Source organism: Varroa jacobsoni, unplaced genomic scaffold, assembly GCF_002532875.2.
Source record: "Varroa jacobsoni isolate VJ856 unplaced genomic scaffold, vjacob_1.0 scaffold_35, whole genome shotgun sequence".
Lineage (NCBI taxonomy): Eukaryota > Metazoa > Arthropoda > Arachnida > Mesostigmata > Varroidae > Varroa > Varroa jacobsoni.
This window is the reverse complement of record NW_019212937.1, coordinates 5,080-26,112: the sequence shown is the minus strand read 5'-3', so window position 1 is coordinate 26,112 and position 21,033 is coordinate 5,080. Positions and strand designations below refer to the sequence as shown.

General features: G+C 41.2%; 1 long non-coding RNA gene across 1 annotated transcript; it reads left to right on the top strand.

Moving 5' to 3' along the window:
• The first annotated feature begins 8,503 nt into the window (after positions 1-8,503).
• LOC147753993 (uncharacterized) lies at positions 8,504-10,907 on the top strand. Its single transcript, XR_015310686.1, has 4 exons — positions 8,504-8,898; positions 9,246-9,367; positions 10,009-10,104; positions 10,640-10,907. It is a non-coding gene; the product is annotated as an uncharacterized LOC147753993 (long non-coding RNA).
• The last annotated feature ends 10,126 nt before the right edge of the window (positions 10,908-21,033 follow it).

Sequence of the window (21,033 nt, the reverse complement as noted above, 5' to 3'; positions counted from 1 at the left end):
GCTGCCTCTGTACGTAAATGTACGCTCATGTGTATGCAAACTCAATTACCGACTTCAAAAATATCTAACAATACAGAGCTTGTAAAAAATTTTGGTTGTGACAGACAACTGCACAGCGTACTGCTTTATATATATATATATAGAAGAACACACAGGTCTCGCGTGTACACGAGCCTATACGCAACTGCTTGACATTATTTCAAATTACTTATTTTTTGCGGTTCAGATAGGTTTACAATAAAGTTCCGCAGCGGATTGTGCGATTCTGAATGATCCTGCATGTGAATTCTGCAGATAAACAAAAGGTAGGCTATTCATTAGACTGTTTCGAGTTGCTCTAGTGTGACGTCTTATTATCCAATGGTAATCAGTCAAGCGGATATATTTAACACGTCATAAATAATCTATTAAAATTTATTCGATGGTTACGCGATAGCTGCGGGACGACCTTATGGACCCTTGGAATCACTGAAGAACCTATTCAGCACCACTGATAAGCTGTCCTTCACGCCCTACAGTGTGGTCATGCTCTAGCTGGTCTCTGCCATATTACCATCGTTATTATCATAATAATGGCGGCTTAAAGAAATCTTTGCGTCTGAGACAATAGTGATAAGCTTCGATTATCAGTTCTGTCTCGAACATAAGAGCTCTTAATCAATCCTTGAAATAGATATGTTTAGAAATGATCTGCGAATGGCCGGCCGCTAATGTATGCGAAAACGTTTTACTTGAATCCAATGATATGTGCGAGATCCCATATCCTTCAATCATGGCGATATCTATTTTTCACCCTGTCGAAAAGTAACGACTATGGGCGTTTATTTAACTATGTTCGATAGCATGACCTTATGACAGACTTTGTCCATTTCGAATACACCGAGCACCAAAACACTTGATAATTTTTATTGGACACTAGCAGCTACTTGGAGGCGTTTGTTAGCAGTGGTTGCCCTCCGATTGCCACGAACGGTAACGATTCTAATTTAGCTCATTGAACGTTATATTTGTGGAGAACAGTGGCCAAAAATAGCTCACATAACTGATTGTAATACGCTGTATAACGAAGCCTGTCTATATATTAGCCTTTATAGGCCCTAAGCGCATCAACACCGGCCAAACTACCCGCATTTAATACTCGAATATGGAAAAACCTTGACACTATGACGCCAAACAAATAGTAACGAATTTCTATTCTATGGATATTCCCCAATTGATAGACATTGTCAAGCTAACGGACGACACTCGTTGCATATGAATTTCGCTATACCTGCGGCTAAACGTCCATCCGAGTCTCTTCCTTCCTGAAAGGACATGATTCTGACTTCTACGCACCATGATGATCTACTTCGGAACCACCACTGGGGAACGGTCAGCGGATTGAACATTTTGACTGAGCCGTTGTTAGGTAGTTCGCGGAACCGCTAGCCCAAACGCGATCATCCTTAGCTAGATAACATAGTTCGATTTATCAATAATTAACATTGTGGCCAATATCTTAGGCCATTGTTGGTATAATTTTAATTAAGTTAAGCTTAGTAAATTGTTAGTAAAGTTTAAGACATTATAATAGAAGAAGCAGTAATAAATACAGAAATTTCAGTAGTGTCTATTTGGCAGCATCACGCTACACTATCGAAGAGTATTAATAGTCATTTTATTTAAAAGTAAGTGTTCTATCTGAAGTCAGTTTCTCTTTAGTAGCTAGAGCAATATTATATCAGATAATACGGGGAAGTTGCCAACTAACATTCCTGTTTAACAGTTTTCCTGCGTTCGCGCTCATACGCTCATAACTACAATAAACACCCCTAAAATGTTGATTCACGTATGTTTACATATTTTGTTTGCGCATCACCGCAACCTGAAATAGCAACGATTTATCCCAAAATAGCGTTCGACTAATTTTTAAATCAAGGAACGTTCAACCTATGGCCAAGTTAGCTAGGACCTGCGGCTAGATTCGCGGGACGACGGTAGGTTGTAAGACAATACTTAAATATCTGATTTTCTACATCGAAGCTTTAGTTGCATAAACCACCTATCCCTAAAATGACACACTTATCCTACTGCAGTTATACTATCAGCTTACTAATATTTGATACAGGTTATACTCGTTCTGTCGCGGGTCTCGTGGCACTACTTTGGTTGAAACATCATGTCCTATTACTTTGGTCCGGCAGACATTAATCATTCTACTGGAACAATGCCGTTTGCCTATTGTGATGCTCCGGCAACCTCGATCATTTTTCCATGCAATCCGTTAACGCTTACCATATATTGCGCTGTTTGAAGTAAATTAACCTCGACGTTGAAATGACTCATAGCAAAACGAACAAACCTTAGTCGACTTGTATATGTGAAATTAACTTCCAGCTCTACTCGAAAACTTTACATAATACACACCTCTACGTTTCGGATCTTACGTTTAGTATCGCCGACAGACATTCCATCAGACGGCTGGCTCTCAGCGCGAAATGAACCGCGTGTCCACAACATGCCCTTAAGATTAGCAGGTAAATACGTTACCCGCTAAGCTATCACGGAGACACGTAATCCACCCCTTATACTCCCCTATAGTTCTGCTGTCCCATTAGATCTATTTGGAACTCGCACCTCGTCTGCTGCTTGCGCGTTATATGCTTTAACTTTTGTGAGATGACTTATATAATCGAATGTCCAGTAAGCACAGTTGCCTGTGCGCTACAATAGCCCTACAAAGCAAGCCCTACAATTGTCGCGTCTCGTTCGCCGTAGCACTAGGTAGTGATTAGCATCAATGTCCTGAGGTGAGCATGTGTCGGATTATGCCCCACGTATGGCCAGTTCTGTCCAGGGCGAAGCTATATTAAATCAGCCCAACTTGTCCACGTTAGGGGCTGATTTGTATCGGACAAATTGACTTTTAGCAGTCAAATTATGTCGTTGATTAAAAACTGCTAACATAGGTGGCGGCTGGGGCTTTTGTATACCAGTCGATTCCGCACTCTTAGCTCTTTACTGTTTATATTCTTTACCATAACACTGGGCCGTCGTCAATCATGTTGTGTTCGTTTGCAATCGGGCATGCTAGAGTTTTAGCGTTCCTGGTGCGATGCCTCCCGATCGACCACTTTCCTAACGGCTGCGGATCGTCGCCACGGTTTTTCAATGATTCTGTGGCGCTCGTCGGTTGGTCGCCGTTTTACGTCTGCGTCGTCTTCCCTCTTTGAGGTCTTTATGGTCCGGATCTGGCAACCTGAATTGTAGCTTCCGCATTCCCAGTTTCGTCGTGGAATAGTTTACCTATTCCAAGTCTCACTTTGGTAGTTATATATATATATATATATATATATATACCTGTGCGGCATTGCAGATAAGTATTCGGTAGCAGAAGGAGCAGAAACAAGTTCCAATCAACCTTGATGAAAAATACACGACGCACAAAAGATTATGCTTCAGAGGTGACCCATAGTCCCCAAAAGAGCATTTTTGACGATGGTTGTGTCTGTATGAGAGCGATGGCGAAGATGAGTTGGGTTACTGTATCACTGCTATTTGCGAAGACCTCAGGTACATGTTATGCAGATGCTTTCTGAGACCAATACAACTGAAAAGTTTGACCGGTGTCTTTCCTCCTCAGTACCGTTAGGCATAGGTTTCCAGTTCTTCTCGGATGCGCAAATTGTTATACTCGAAACAAAAACCATCCACAAAAATGGTTGGTAGGCTACTCACGATCGAGAGGATGGTATTGAAAACAATTTTCACTGCTTATGTCCTTAGTGTAATGTCCAGTGACGATGATGCCATTTCAACATACTTTTTATAGAACGGCACCAAAAAACGTTTACTTGCACGCTCTACAAACTGTTGTGCGGCTGTGGATGGCTAGTGCCTTAAAGAAGGCTCTACTTTTTATAGTAAGATGGTGTGCCGGCTTAAATTATCTACTTACTGCAGGGCTCATTGCTTGAGGATATTAGCATATTCTGAAATGAGCACATATGGCCGTCATATAGCTTAGATTTGGATCCGCTATATCATCATTTATAGGAGGAGGGTCCAACGAGTTTCAACATGGCTACGTTCGCTCGTACGAGACGTTTGCGCATGTGCAAACGAAAACGTAAAAGATTTTAGGTTCCGACTTGAAGCTATAGTTACCGTAGATAATACTTGCACAGCACATGACGGCAAGAATGACGCATTTATGTAGGGAACGTCGTCGAAGTATATGTGTTTGCTTAGATACAGTCTTAGAGATAACTCGTAAAGAAACGTCGGAATTTAGATGGGCGTCCTTATATATATGCAGTGTGCATTTATACTGAAGAAAGCCTTGGCGGACTATTTTTGCGTAATAGACATGCCCTTTAAACACTAACCAAAAAGCAGTTTTTGCGAAAATTTACAGCAAGAAACAGTGTATCACTTTCACAATTCGGATAAAAATTAATGATAATGGACAAACAGTATTAAAATCTTTATATTTGCCCGATACTGACAGTCCATGTTTATGCTAGTTTTCACAGAGCGTCCGTAGCGCCACACGAAGGTCTCCATTGAACAGATCGGACCATCGTCAATAGATTTTAGATCTAAAAACTTCACCCAAATAGCTCTAGAAGCTATTTTTGATACAACCAGGTTCTTGACATTGAAATTAATAGCCGAAGAGCATATCAGTCAGCTCTTCCAGGTGAACTCGAACGATTTGTCCTTTCGAAATCTTTTGCGTCTTTTGAAATTTTTCATCGTCTCAAGAGTTGATTGTTAGGACTTTCGTTTTAGGACTTTTAACCGAAAATTTTATTCCAGCAGAAATTTCCTATCTAGCGTATTCGAACAACACATAAGAGGGTTTACACGTACCAAAATGGTTTGACGCGCGCGCTGCTATTAAAAAGTTTGATGTTTTGAAGACTAAAGAAGAAATATTTAACTTGAAGCTTGAATGGAAGCTGTAGTCACGGTTAATGGAAGTTATTTTGAAAATGACACCTTTAGCTAATGGAAAAGTTTTTTTTTCTTTAATATAGCTTTTGCTTATATACAGTTTTAAAAACACAGTGTAAGAAAAATTGCCAATATAAATGCGCCGCCTCATATATATATATATACTTTTGTGTGAAACTACGTATATATATATATGTTATAGCACAAAAGTTGTCTGTGCTTGTCTGCACGGAAAATAAAGTCTATCATGTAATAGAGAATCAATCATCGCGCGTCCTGTATTTAGACGTTGAGGGAGACATTGTCCGCCCTCACCGCCAATAGTACTGCTTGCAGACTACTAAAGTATATTGTCCGATTACGATGCAAGCTCGATACGAGCTACGGGATCAGCTTATAAAAATGGCGACATCAAGGTCGCATTTACAGATCTATCCGTTTGAATGTCTTCAGCTTTTTAAAACCGTTACGTACTAATTTGCTCTGCAGGATACTCCAGGCGTAGACTATTCCCTCGTGTCCAACGTATAAAGGGCACCAGTATTCAGCCGACTAGATAAAAACGTCAGAAAACTGTTGACTCTTGCTTACATCACCTGACGATGAAGGCCCTAGATGGATATCTGCTGCCCACTATATGCAGATGGTACTAGGGTTTGCGGCACTCGTCCTTATTCATAGGCGCGCTATTGCAAACATTACTTGTAACGATAAGTTAAAGGTCAATGCTTACTTTAAACAACTAATAGCCTTAAACTATTGATCTCAAAGGTTCCTATGTAAACATTTTTTTCTGTAGATATTATGTAAGCTGACCATGTGTGTCCTACAACGGAACGAGTCCTCGTTCAAGGTAGAACTAAGGTTCAGCTCGTATTATATACTCAACTCGGCCATGACACCATGAACTGTCGGACTATTTCGCGGACAGGCAGTGTTTTGGTAGATTTCATTATCGGATCTATCGTATATTGCAGCACATAACAAACATACTTGTTCAGTCTATAGCAGACAGATAGAAACAGACATTCAGAGCGCTCAGTTTAGCTTGCTGTTTTGTGGGTGCTGTTGACAAGATATCCCTGACGTTGTCACTCAAAACAATTGGGTCGGACGCGGCATTATCCGAATCTTATACTAATGGCTGTACTGAGGTGCATATTACGAAAGCTGCTCTCACCCGATAAATGAGTGCATGCATCAGAGTCTGAGCGGGATATTTGCAAACAATTTAGCGGAGGATCGACATGTTACTTTTTGGTACTTTCTACGAGACCACTAAAGACTTAGCTGTTTTTATGCCGTTCCGGTCAATGAGTAGTTACCCTATTTACAGTAGATGATTACCTGATAATTCTGTCTCCACCTTAAATAACCGTCTTATTAAAGCAGTGAATATCATATCAAACGTTTACTTACGTTCTTAATGCCTATCTTGTGAGAGTAAATGATCAGTACATGACGGCTTGAAGGTATGTCAACGGAGTGTTTTTTTGTCTATACGTCGACCTACTTTGAACGGACCTATCGGTTCCGTTTGCAGGCTGACAGTTTTAGCGGCTGCACTTCAACCCTTTCAGGTTTTTCTGGAAATGTATCTTGCTTTTATCCTTCAGCTATTTTCATGAAGTTCTATTAAGTGGCATATGTCATAATCTATAAAGTAGTAATCTACAAATTGGCCTTCCTCTACATTCCGCTAAAACTACTAATGTGACATTATCCTATGGATGTAAGCCAGTTTTGCCTTTGTTCACGGTAGCAATCAATAATACTTGCCGCGTTGCATTTTCATGCTTTCTTTCATAACACTAGTGAATACTTTTATGGTTTTGTGTATCTACGCATATAGCATTCAGTACTTTCGCAAAGCTTCCGCTTCCCGAAAAACTCAAGTGTACCTGTTTTTTTTTTTTTTGGTTAACCTGATTCGAAATAATCGTTGTCTAATCGCTTATTTCCCAATGTGATAGTTATTACGTTAGTTTTTCAGCAGCTTCTACCTTCGGACGTAAAATGATATACCAACGATCCGTTGAGGGACATCACAATTAGGATTGAGTTCGGGCTTTGAAACGCTCTGCATATAACGTAAGACGGCAAGAGGGTCGGCATATTTTGCAGCGTAGAAAATTTAGGAATCATCATTTGTTGTAAACTTAGGGAATATAGAATATTTTCCCACTATAATGTTATATGAAGATGCGAAAACTCGTACTTTTGTCAGAAGCTCCCAGCGAGACCTGCAAAAAAAAAACTGATTTTAAATGATCGCTGAAAAACTTTGCTTGTTCAACCCATCGGCCTACTTTGAACTCTTTGGCGCATGGGGGTTTCCTTGCCGACGCTGCTAATGCGACGTTGAGCTCTTTGAAAACAGTCAAGACACAGTTCTTTACCCTTGGCGAAACAAAGACGAATGGACCACAGGAACAACAAATGCCATTTTGGAAGCAAATCGCCCCTATTATTACTACGTCACCGCTTTACTGGAAGTAAAGTGAAAACGCCCCTCTCCTTGGTTCTAGCGGAAGTCAACGACTGCTGTCCTCATTTAACACAGCCAGCAGGACGTGCACCAGGGTAACTCGGAAGTCGCAGGCAAGCATCGGTGGTAAATAAGTGGTGAACACTACGATGCACAGATCTTGCCGGAACAAGGTTTAATACCAGCTGGCTAAAGAAGTTTTGGCTGCTTTAGGTAATCTCGCTGATCTTGAAAGAGTTTTCCTGGAGGACTCACCTATAAAAAAGCAGCCCAGTTCCTCCCTACATGGATTGAAATAATTTGCCAAATGCGTTAAAACGAACAGAGCGTATTCCGAGGCAAAAGGAAAGCTAATTACCCTTATCTTTCCAAGAGTCCATTTGTTATTTCATGTAGAAAGGGAAGACGTGAATACTTATCGGTGAACGAACAAAGTTTCTAACAGTCTGACGCGTTAAATGTAGCCAAAGTATTATAATATATTTCGAATATAAACGAGCTTCTTCATTTTCTGTAGGGCCCCGGTGGTGTAAAGTGCGTAAATAGCAAAATAGATCATTGTAGATACATTGGTCCCCCCGCCCCCCTTAGTCACAAGGAAAAAATAACACAGGAACGCTAAATGCAGCTTTACAAAGGAATTTGGGGGGCAGGTTTCGCTTAGACCATGTGAAACACTTGTAGCACATGCTAGCGCGCCCAGTATTTGTACATTTTCAAATTGCTACAAAAGTACCTACTGTTTCTATTTGTGTGGTGATTCGCAAAAGTTCGTTTGTGGTAATACAAATCTCCATAATAATTTATCGTTGTTTAAACTTGCCTGCTTCATATGCTTCCCTCTTAGTTCTACCATATCCATTATATTTCAATGAAACAATGATAATCATGATGATACAGGCATTTGACATAAATATTATTTAAGCCAAAATGGTGGTCGAGCTCGTAGGCTCAAACATCGTAGGTTAACGATAATCAGCCTGAGTCAGAACAAAATTAACATGTTATTGTGGTTTGTTTATTCATTACGTTCTGACCCGTCGTTCCCGGCTAACAACTTGGTAACTTAAGAAATAAGTTTGTGTTCTTGCTACCGGCGCAGCTGGTCGAAGATGCCAGTTGCTGACCGCTCCGACAGACACCAGAAGCATAGAAAATAGCGAGCCCTCGTTGAACATATGTTTAACAACAACAACAGCAGTGATTCGTACGGCCGCAGCGAGTTACCGAAGGCAGTCGGACGAAGACAGGTGCCCTGAGGATCGGCGGCAGGAGCGTTTTTTTTTTGGAAAAAAGCTAAACAAGAGACGAGGGCAAGGAGAGAGAGAGAGAGAGAGAGAGAGAGAGAGAGAGAGAGAGAATAAGAGGTCTTATAAGATGAACAGAAGAAGAAAAAGAGGCTTTCTAGGTGTTGTCCCTCTTCTGAGGCTCGAACGGCGCTTTTCCACGAAGGATAATTACTAACAGTTTCGGTACGTGTAAATGTTAACATCTGAAGATAGTATTACATGTAAGAACAGATACACGACGTGTCACGCTTTTAGGACAAGAGACATTTCATGCAAAACACTCACTGTATTTAGTGGGGAGAGGGTCAGGTACTATCTAGCGCGCCACTGCGGCAACATACTATTATGCACATATATATCAAAATAATCATCAAAGGACGGAAATTTGGCTACACTCCAATACCACTCACTCAAGTACTAAACGACTTTCCCAGGCCTATGGATATCATGGGCGTTTGTAACGAGTATTTATCTCTAAAAGATTCGCTAATTTAATTAAACAGGTTAATTAGCTCGTTTTCTATTTTTAGCCTGCATCATTCGCAGATCACTCAGTCATGCCGACACGTCTTCTTCATCCTCAGAGCCGGAAGCCTGATCTGTCGTTTCCTTGTACTAAGCGAGCAATGTCGGAAGAAGACAGCTTTATCGGGTAACGTCATCGGAGTAGATTTTTTAAATCAGACGCTATTTTCTGTTGGGCAGCTTAAAATTCTTTAATGCGAAGGCTGAATGACGCCAATGGGTATTAAAAGTACTGAGACGTAATACGTTACTTTTAATAGCCAGATCATGTAAAATCGTGACTTTCTGAAAAAAACACCAAAGCGCCCCTTTAGCGTTTGCCCCCTTTCGTCCTTAATAATTACACAAAAATATATGAGCTATAGATCTCTATCTACGGTCGGCTGCCATAGTAGCACAAGGGGTGTTGCGCGTAGGCTTTCCATGTTACTTCTTACAACGCCATTAAATCTGGGTGCAACGCTGGCGAACGAGATTAGCTATGTATGGACAGAACCCATGCCATCTTCTATGATCATATAATAGTTTCTACAATGAAATGAGAAAGAACCAAACAACACCAGTGAGAAGAATAAGGAATACGGCGATACTGATAGGAATAACTGCCAGTTTTCGGAACCGATTTCCTTTATTTGGGGCCAGACATTGTGCCAATTGGGCATTTCAGGCTTCAAGACATCCGTATGTTGGTTGGCCAGACATATGGTACAGTCTCTGTCTCTATTTCCAACAATAAGGTCCCTTTTTGGTGTTCCATTGACTTGCCAGGCACGCCAGCAGTGATAGCTCGGTTTCCTGTCTCTCGCCAGCGGCGCAGCAGCTGGCCAATACAATGCCGACTCAAGCTAAGCCCACCGGAACGATGTAAGATGCTTCATAAAAATCCTTTTCCGCGACTCTAAAACGCTATTAAATCGACAAAGTGAATAAGCTGTGCCAACGCATAGATTGTTACTGTTTTCCTTCCGTCATTCCCGCCGTCCTTGAAAACAACTTTTCAACTTGAGTCAGCTGGAAAATAACTCCGAACCTTGAATCGGGTGAAAAATGCTTCGGCACAGACAAAAACACCATCCATGTTTGCTTCACTGTATTTGAGCTTGAGTATAGTCTGACACCTCCCTGGAGCAATCTCACAAACACACCTAGCGTTCTCTTCCATACCGACATTTCCTTCCTGTGAAGGACAATGCGCTAATGAGTGGAAATGTAGCAGCTTATTTATGATTACGCAAATGTTTATTTCGATTCACTCAGATCGCGGCACGGTCTTTATGAATCGAAAACTCGTGCACTATGGGTCACGGTGCTCAATCCAAGCGAAATCTGGTAGTTCAACAAACTAAGAAATCTGCCCCTATAATTCAAATAGAAATGTTATTAATTCGTTGTTTACCAGGTAAATAGCTCCAAACCTCACCGAAGATGATAAAGAACGTCTCATTTATTTTAAGCACTTCATAAGCGCCTGTAGGAAGCTTGAAATGAAGAAAATTGGCTATCAGAGATCGAGATAATGAATTAAGACGGTGCGTTTGAATCAAATACAAGATGCCAACACGCCATGTTGCTGCAATTTGCAAGTTGCTGCCACAAATGATTGATAACAAGTCGACAACAACACTTATAAAAAGCCAGTAAATAAAAAAAAAAAGAGTAAATATTAATTATAATGAGATATCAATCATTAAATCAATAGTATTTTAATGAGCTACTTAGAAGTGAGGTGTACAGAAGGTCAGTGTGAATGAAACGTCAATCTTAGACAAACATAAAAGCCAGGACAATTTTAAAAGTCAGACAACTGCTTTCATAAGTTAACAGATAATTTTATTGCTAGGAGGAACTAGAGCAGCGTAAGGATAGTTTTCATCTTAGTCAGAGTAGGGGTTCCCTGAGCGATCACATACTACTGGATGGCATCTAGAGCGCCATATTCAGGATACCGATCAGAAGTAGTGAAGTCAAAATTTTGGACCGAAAGCACAGGAGCGGATCGAGGACGGGATGAGAGAGATATACGAAACGGGTTATCTTGCAACAGAAATCCGAAAACACGATACGTATAGAATTAGTATAGATTATGAAAGTAGTGCCCCATAATTTGATCTGCAGTATCGCTAGGATGCGCCAGCTCAGATATCGCTCTGTTAGTATCCGACCTTGACAGTCTCTACTGAGTGGAGAAATGTAGACAAAGAGAAACGTTAATATTCGACAAGTTGTACAGTAGAAGAGGAACCACATTTAACTGGGCTTACATAGCCCAGCAGGACAATAAGAAGCTGCATGGCCTTCGTTTCACCAAGAAAACTAGACATTTTGAAAAAAGAACGCTTCCAAACGGTTAAACACGAGCTTTACGACATTTCATCACGACGGTTTATCCCGAGTTGTAATCCCTCGATACACTGTGTTTCGCTCCTCTGGTGTTAAAATGGCGATGCAAGTAAAGCTAACGTAAATCGGTTAGTGTTTCTGCATTGCGCTCGTCCTAGTAGAACTGCAGCGAATTAAAATGCCCGACTCGTGACGTTCGAATTTAGGTTCGCAGTTACTGTATTGCCAGCTTATCATATCGATACCTACGGTGCTCCTCATATGGAGACCTAATCATTCAGACGATAGTGGACAATAATTTGAAAATTTACCTTGAACATATGACAACCAGTTCGTGACGGCTGGAAGAACGCTTGATACAGCTGCCAGATTCCTGCGCGTGTATATCAGCTTTGGCAATAACTAGAGCTTATTACAAAATGTTGTGGTGGACCTTACAAACAGACCTTCAGTACGTCTTTTCGATACAAGAAAATCGTGTCTATTTAAAAGTAACTGCCTCTATCTAACTCCCGCTTAATGGAAAATGCATAACTGGATATAGCTACAATATGTTCATCTATGTACTTGGTGGCTACGTCGCTTTTCTCCTAAGAAGCTTGTGCACGTTTCGCACTTTAGAATAAGATACGATTGTATGGCGTATGAACCCGTGAAGTCGAAGAAGAAGACCAAGTAACGTAATACAGATATCGTAGAGAACTAGGCTGTTAGTCAGAGATTGACAGCGTACTGTCTAGTGGCCAGGACCTTTACACAGTAACCACAGTCCTCCAAGTCCCCAGTCTTGGCAGCCGTCGCACTTTCGTCCATCGCGGCAATACATTCCCGGCCCCTTTCCTTCCTGTAGCTTTTACGGTTCGGATCTGGCGACTTCTTACAGTATATGTGTCCGACAAGTTGCCCTCCGCCACTTGACGCCGCTACCGGTACTAACAGCTGCTCTGAGTGTGAACAGGCAGGTAGCCGTTCTCCAAGCCTCCTTGTTCAGTCACTTATATAGGGTCCGACGCGGCTAAAGCTTACCCTAACCGCGTCTGAAGTCGCAGCTGCAGCTATATATATGTATATATTTATTAGTCCTAGTGGAGACACTCTCAGAACGCCTTACCAACAAAAAGGTAACTAAGTTCGTGTTTGTAAAGCCCTGCGTGAGGGGTGCAGGACGTGATAGTAGAGGAGCTTGAGCTAGAGGCTGCTAATGGAGAGTAAAAGGAAGATTCCAGCTAGTGTCGGTGCCTCCTGATGAATGACTCCAGACTAGTCTTACCTTAGGCCTTAATACGCCTCCGCAACGCACTTATTAATATAACCCCGGAAAATGAGCAGTCACGGTAGCCGCCTATCTTAGCATTTATATCCCATCATTCCTACTATTACCAGCCCTTTATTTCTCTTCCGACGTCGCTTCTATGGATACTCCTTCCTCGTCAGTACCTCACGCTTCAGTTACGTAGGTCATTCTTTTTAGGTGTTTAGGTAGCTCGCTAGACAGCGCAAAATTTCGTTTAGGGAACATACTTTGCATCATCTAATAAAACAAGTATAAAGCCTCAGCCTTCAGACGTCTTCCCTCATACTCTATGATATATATATACATTTGGTCGTTTAATATGCAATGTGACAAGCATTCGCTCATCTCATATTAAAAGATGGCGCTATTTCATAATAGTGAAACGATTTTTTCCGATCCGAGTGCAATTATATTCTCTGAAGTCCAAGGCCGCTCGGAAATCATCGCCCGGTTTTATAGTGAGTGGCTTGTAGTAAGTCATGAAAAATTCGGGCGGTTGACGAATAGGACCACAACGGCAAAGATGGCTTACCGTATAAACCCTGTATTCGCTGAAACGCCGTAAGTGCTGTTTCGAAAAAAATTTCAAGCTAGGAGGTTCGAACTCCAAAGCGAAGAGCCTTTGTACAGTTCAGTAGCGAAGAGTTGACAGTTTAGGTGGGAGTTGGTCCATCACAGAAGTGCACGGGTGTTAACCACTCACACATAATAATATTATGCTTGTTGATTTCGATAACATCACTGAGGTAAAAAAAAGTGGTCAAATGAGGCGTAGAAACGCTTGCTTTTTTGTTATTGCGTCACACCAGCAATGCATTCTGGCACCAAATCGTGACTTACGATGAAGAATAGCCACAAATGATTGTGTCAATGCACCCGAACCGACGAGACCCTATCCTAACGCATGTGAGATAGCTCATTTCTTGAACAATCTAACATATATATATATATATATATATATATATATATATATATATATGACTGTTTATTTATTGCTTTTCGTTTTTCTTTGCCTTCCTTCATTGTAACTAAACAGATCATCTCTTCAACTAAATCGAAAATGGATCCTAATAAAAACTTCCGACCATAGATCAATGAAACTCATTCAACGAACACTTCAGGACAAGTACTTTGCAGACTAATGTACTCATCGATAAATTAACATGTTATATAGCATGTAAATGGAAGATTTACCAAAAATCGTGCTACATTTGTACCTAGGAGTACGAATAACAAGGACGAAATAACTTATATGAGTGTCATTGATAATCTTACTTCTATGAAGGATGCAATATGCTTAGATCAAACGACCTCGATTTCATGCCCTAAAGATCAACGCCCGTTTAGGATTCACCGCCGACGCCTGTCCTAGTCTTTGCGTACAGGCACATCCAGCCGCGCTTTCGACGTAACACCGCGGGTTCATCTAACAAATAAATGATTATGTTGTACAATGGGACTCGCTAATTGTAATCAAATAGCTGTCACTCCTTGTCGTTTTTTTCTTTCCGACAGCAAAAATGAGAAGAAGGACGTAGAGTATGTATTTCATTCGGCCTGAGCTTCTTTTACAGTTGACATTCGTCAGAGGCAGATTCCTCGCCCGTGGCGAACATTTTTCAACTCACAATCCCGCTCCGCCAACAGCTTTACTTGTCGTTCGTGACATCGTTGCGTAATGGGGGCATGCAGAAGTCCTAAATGGCTCGTGCTCAATGCTGGTCCTGCTTGTGATTCCCCATACACTTATCTAGTGGCGATTGCTGGGTATTATCGTTGAACACACGTATCACGCATGGGGCCCTATTATGCGTAAATCGTATATGAATTTGTTGTACACCGAAATGATCCAGTTTAACATGTAGTACCAGTATGAGTAAGAACTATTATATTATTTTAGCGCTGCTTGAGCCTGATGTCGCGATACTGATCAAGTCGACACAAATCATTTCGATACATGAAACGATATGAGAGAATCTGGCTGTCATTGGTCTTCGCTACTTCGATGCTTGCTGAACTTCCATTAGGAGCGCACCCTTGTATTCCCAATTTTTCAGTCTATTCAATTAGCATGAGATATGGGACACGTTAATGTCACGCTTCAAAATAACAGTATTCTATAACGGCACGATATTCGACGACATTTGTTTGCTCTGTGCGCTAGCAGTCTTTAAAACTCCAGACCCTTCACTCGTATCGCCCTTCAGGCTTTGAGCAGACGAGTTGCGGTGAGCCAGGAAAATTCAAATAGTTCACAAATATGACGTCCTTATTGGACTTACGGCGGCGGAAACAGCACTCCGTGTGAGCCTCGTATTGGCTGAAAGCTCCACTGCTAGAAGCTGTGTGAACACTTGGTCTCAAAACTATCGTAAGGCCCCCGCGAAGGGGGATAAGGAAGTATAGTGGAGGTCGACCAACCTCAGAGTGGTCGGCCGTCGTCACGACGGCGTGGTGTGTATAAGAATACCGTACCTATTCACCTTGGCTAAACTATTAATTTTCGAATTGATGTTGCCAGGTTTGAGCAATCAAAAATGGAGACATAAAGGCAATTGCTTCTCCCGGACGAGAACAGTGATCCACTTTTTGCAGCGCATTCTGACTTCCCGTGAAGAAGGGCCCGTCATGATAATAGCAGACGCTCACATGGTGAACAAATGTAGTTACAAAAGCAAAATATCGTTTTAAAACAAATCCATAACTGCAATAGCACATGGTCTCTGTTTCGTGGTCTACAACAGGTGTTGTCTACTACACTTTCATGGGGTCTAGCTTGTAGATTGAGGCTGAAAATCTAGCGTCAACAGGTAAAGTAGATAATGAGCAAACGTTGAGCTAGATAGCCGAAACTAGCTGAACCACATGCAGGAGTTATACGTGGAAGCTTTCCGTCATCCCCTGTCCCACTCGCTAGACATCGCTGCGATAGAGAACCGCTTTCTTTTAGATTTCGACAACTGCTTAACGGTCAACATAACGTCGAAATTTCCCTATGTGAAGCTAGATTTTCATACCCTCGACCTCTAAAACGCCAAAATAAAGTACCATTCACTTTTTGCGCCGAAATTTCGATTTTTGTAGGGAGTGCGGCTCAACTACGTACGCTAACCGTATATAATAATAACCGTAAATTTCCAATATGGATGCGTTAGGCAATATTTCTTGCTTGATCGACATGTCATTTGTAGATGATTAAATTAGGTTCTACCCAAGTGAATATTTCAGTTCTTTGGGACCTTAACGTGTATTTGAGTGAGAACGTTATTACTAAGTTTAAACCTACTGGTTTTTATTGAAATATTTTTTACGGCCGTTCTTGTACATTGGTTAATTACTCCCGTAGTAGTTCTGCTGGTGCTTCAAGTATGTCAGTTCCAACTTTCCCCATGATTTTCCCTAGGGGTACCTTTCTTACGGCAGTTTTACTAGATACGGGGTATTAAGGGGCTTCGTTTTAGCCGAGGAATAGTCTACCGTTTTATAGGAGACAACCGTCGCTGGATATTCGAATCGTATCTCATGCAACCATTTATAGCATCATCAGTCATTGCTTTAACTGAAGCAACCGTAATTCACTTACTTCAAGCATCTACCCCAACTGAAACGAACCGGCATTGTCTCTATGGCGATCTGCTAATCTCCCTGATGAACTCTCGCACTTGCTAAGCGCTTTGTGTCTCACGCTGGCTGAACAAAAAAGAATTATTTAAAATTTTCCATCTGACGCAAGCCACTATACTCGTGTTGACGCGAGAGAGCAGGATCCAAGTGCTATTGATGTAGCTCTTCTGTGACGTTCTGTTTAAATTTTCTGGGCACTTATATTCGATAGGCTCTCATTGATGTTAGAGACTGGCATTTTTGTCTTTTTAGCGGTTTGTTTACCTTTTAGGTTGACTATGTAGGCAGCGTCTAAAGAGACTTGTTGGTTTATTACTGCCTTAAAACCAATGCGAAGACGGGCAGTGTCATCGAAATGTTCGTCAGACGACTCGATTTGCGCAGTCGCTGTAGACTGGGTTCCAGTGTTCTTGCGCTTACTTAGTCTTGTATTTCGCGATTAATTTAGTTTCACACAGGACTTGTCCTGGCCTGTCATAACACGGTTTTCGGTCGTCTCGAAGATAAATATCAATGGCGTTGGTGATCCACATTCTCTTTGAAGGTATAGAGTGAATTTCAGATCCAGTGACTGTAGGGAATCTTATGCGTGATTCTTACATTAATGACACTATCGGGACATAAGAATTGGCTATATCGACTTGTATTTTTGCATTTCAATAATAACTATCCTCCATCAGAACACAGAACAGAATTATCCTCAATCCGGAAATGAAAGCTTAGCTTAGAACTTAAACCGTTTTTAGATAAAGAGTCGTCTCCATGTATTCAAGCTACACACTATTGCGATATGACCCTTTTTCCCACGAGTTGCGCATATAAGGTCTTAAAACAAGCTACTTAACCTTTGTTGCGTTCCTTCTAACAAACTATATTCCAATTTCTCAGCGATCCAGCCACAATATTGGGCCTCTGTGTCAAGTAACGACGAACCGTATGATCATCACGGCCATTTTCTAGCTGATCACTGTAACGTTCTCTTGAAATATTTATTGTAAACTTCTAAATGTAAGATCGAGAATAGATCCCATAGCAGTATTAAGGTCAGTAAGGACTTTTGCACATTCCTGTAAGAGTTTAAGTGACTGACCTATACGATCTTGTGTTGAATAGATTAGCATGTTGCTCAACAGTGTATTCTTCGAGTATCCTTATAGGTATTCGACTTTTCTTAATCTTTACTGAAGATCGTATAAGAACCTGTGAAGAAGAAATTGTGCTGATAGAATTACTGCACTCGTAGGTGAATTGATTTACTTAAATCTTCGAGATGTCACTGCCTTATGCATCGGTCGCTTTCTGTGTCTTTCCGATTCCTTTTGGCCGACCGAAGACATTGTACTTTCGTTCGCATTCAGACTGAAATTCAGTCCGAGCTGGTATACTTAGTGCTATAGATACTTAGGTTAATTAATATTATGCTTATTTGCTCTCGGAGGCCAATTCTATCTTAACACTGTATTCGTTCCGAGGCTATCCTTTCTAGTATCATCTTAGTATTTACAGGCATAACCGCATACATAAGGTATATATTTGAATTCTCACAATTATAATTAGTATCTAAATTAGTCTAAGCCCAAACAGGCTAAATTTTACGTAGGAGAAAAATATTTTAACCCCTGCACGATCGTATATAGGACGCTCACCAGCCTAAAGGTCGACTAAAATATGGAACAAATAAAATGCTTCATTTTCAACTCGGAACTGGGCTGGGAACGTACTTACGTCGGTTGACCGTTTAAGATCAATGAAGACTTCGATAGAAACTTGCTAATTGCCCTAAAAGACAAACAAGAAGCAGACTACTATAGTCAGGCACCTTAGATGTATAGAATCTGATTGAAAATGAGCCTGGTGATTTATAGGCTGTGTAAAGCGTACAATGATATACTCCCGCAACATTTGGCCTAGCGGCGGGCAACATGCAGCCACAACAAGTTGTCTATATGAATTGTTGCAGGTGACGAGAGGTAGTGGGTTACGTCAGTGCTCATTTTAAATAGAAGACTGAATTGAACGAGTAGCTCCGGAAGGTCGGCCTAGATCTAGAACTAAGCCAAATCTCTACCCCAACAAGGATTTACATATGGGCGAACATAGGGAAATGTTTAAGAGACACAAGGCAGACAAGAACGACGAGAAGGGGTCCAATAGCGAAGGCAAGTAATCGTTCTCAACTGCCGGACAGAAGAGGTCGTCAAAGCCGCTCTACAAGAGCGTGGGTAATTCATCTACACTTACTCCAAACATTGCATGTATGGATTATAACCTTTTTTCGATCACTACTAAATGAAATTCGCAGCAATACCTTTGACAATGAAGAGGGTTTTAAAAAAACTACGCGAAACAGTTCTTCGAAAGTTAGCCTGAAAATTTCTGGCGAGAGGAGATGTATAAATTGGTTAAAAGATAGACGAAAATTGTAGAAAACGACTCCGAATACGTATGGTTATAAATAATAAATTTTAATGCTTGTAGCACAAGCTATCTGGTGTACCGAAATGCGGGCAGTTTAACAAGTGAGATCTGTTATTATCGCTTGGTTTTTAGGACAGAATGTGCTACATCACTACGATATAGGTCCTTGTGTGTAAATAAACACCAAGAATAAAATCAAAATAATCATATCAAGAAAGCGTCCCTATGCGAATGTTCTCTACCGTGCGACCTTTGGGCTCAGCGCTTAAAAAACTCGACATTGCCTCCCATTAGGTAGTATTGCAATAATTTAAGTTCAAACATTTTGCCTTTCGTCAGTTATCTCAAAGGTGCGGTGGATTCAATGGTTATGGCTCTAAAGGTCATAGATAACCACGATCAGATCGAACAATCGTTCAAATCGGCAAAGATGACCTCGTAGGTGCTGGATAAAACCTCATTTGTCTCAAGACAAATCACTCTAATTAGTGATGGGTATTGTTTCAGAATGCTTGGACCAGCTTTGACTATATTTGTGGTAAGTTCATGCTACCGTTGTACTAACAATTCACCTCACCCTGGTGCATTTAAGGGGTTTTTCACGCAGGAAAGGCTTACCTGCACGAGTTTGGTCACGATATTTACGTTTGCTTCAATGTACGCGCGACTTAATGAGTCGTTCAAAGACGTTCGATAGTAATTATTGCCATATAACATTTATAGATTGAGCTCATATAGAAACTGCTGGGTCTTTTTAGTAAGTACAAATATTCCTTTGTTGGTTTTCTAGCTATAGCAGAACCCTTCTGTTTGGTGTTTCTATATTTGTAGGGAATTGATAGTTGTTTTTGTAACAAAGAACACCTGACTGGAATTTTGCTATTCAATTTGCACTAACTGCTTGAAAATTTGTCATTTTAGCATATTGTTCATCGACTCCTCAATAATCTGTGTGATTATTTTCTTAGCCCGTCTGAGGACGCGGCGCGGCTAATAAACCCATTTTAATCTGCCATTAGTGTCAAAAATATAGGTTCATAGGCAGGTCATGAATTAAACCACCAACAGCTCACTTATGCAACGACCTAACTTTGAGCTCAGACTGCACCTTTAGACCGTTGCGTATCTGGCTAACCTAATATCTTTGCTTCTGGACGTCCGATATGCGAGAGTACATAACAAAACCTTGATAGAAGTAATCAACAGTCATAGAGATGCCATCACAAATGTGCTACAGTGAAGCCATTTGAGATCTCTGTGAGATGTAAGTCGCTCAAACCTTATTAACAGTCGAGGCCTTTTCGGTGAGACGCGGCTCTCCTACTAGTACCTAAAGGATTTGTCGCGTTTTTCCTCAGGACTTAGACCTTAGAAATGGAAACGTTCAGTTCGGTCTAGAACATAGGTGATTGCTTATGTAGTCTCGTATTTCCATTGTACTAGTCACATATTGCCGGAAAGAATGACATGCTTCCGCATGGCCAGGCGACCGAGATACCCCCACTTATACCACATATATATATACATATATTCTACGGGTATTAGGTTGCATTCGATTGTCTTCCATATACATTAAGATATATATATGTCTACGGAAGACAGTGCCCGCCAAATGTACGCCGCTTGCATAACTCAACTTCGTGTCATTTTAGATCATGGCCTAGTTTCGCTCTGCCCTTCACATGGTCCTACAGGAAGAGATCGAAAGGAGTTTGGTCACAGGGTCGAGGAGGCCATTGCCACATATCGAGATCAGCTGGTCAAAAAAATATAGCTTCAAGCATATTCAGCGTTTTCCGCCCAATATCGAAAGTTGACCCATCTAATTCCCTCGCTTTGGCTTACGGAAAGACTTGCAATGCGTCAGGATAGAACTCGTCCTCGTGCTGCCGTTGCGATGCTTTTTTTAACGAAAGAAGATCCACTGACACCTTTTGTCTGCAAGCAACATTGCGCAGCGGCTCTTTGTGAGTTAGATAATTGCTCTATACTGACCACTGGGTTCTCGGTGCCCCCAATGCGGCAGTGTTGTTTGTTTCATGAGTCTCATAAGTCCACCGAGTTCCATGAGAGACAAACAGAGTTACTAGCGCGTGTTTTGCCCAGCATATAATCAG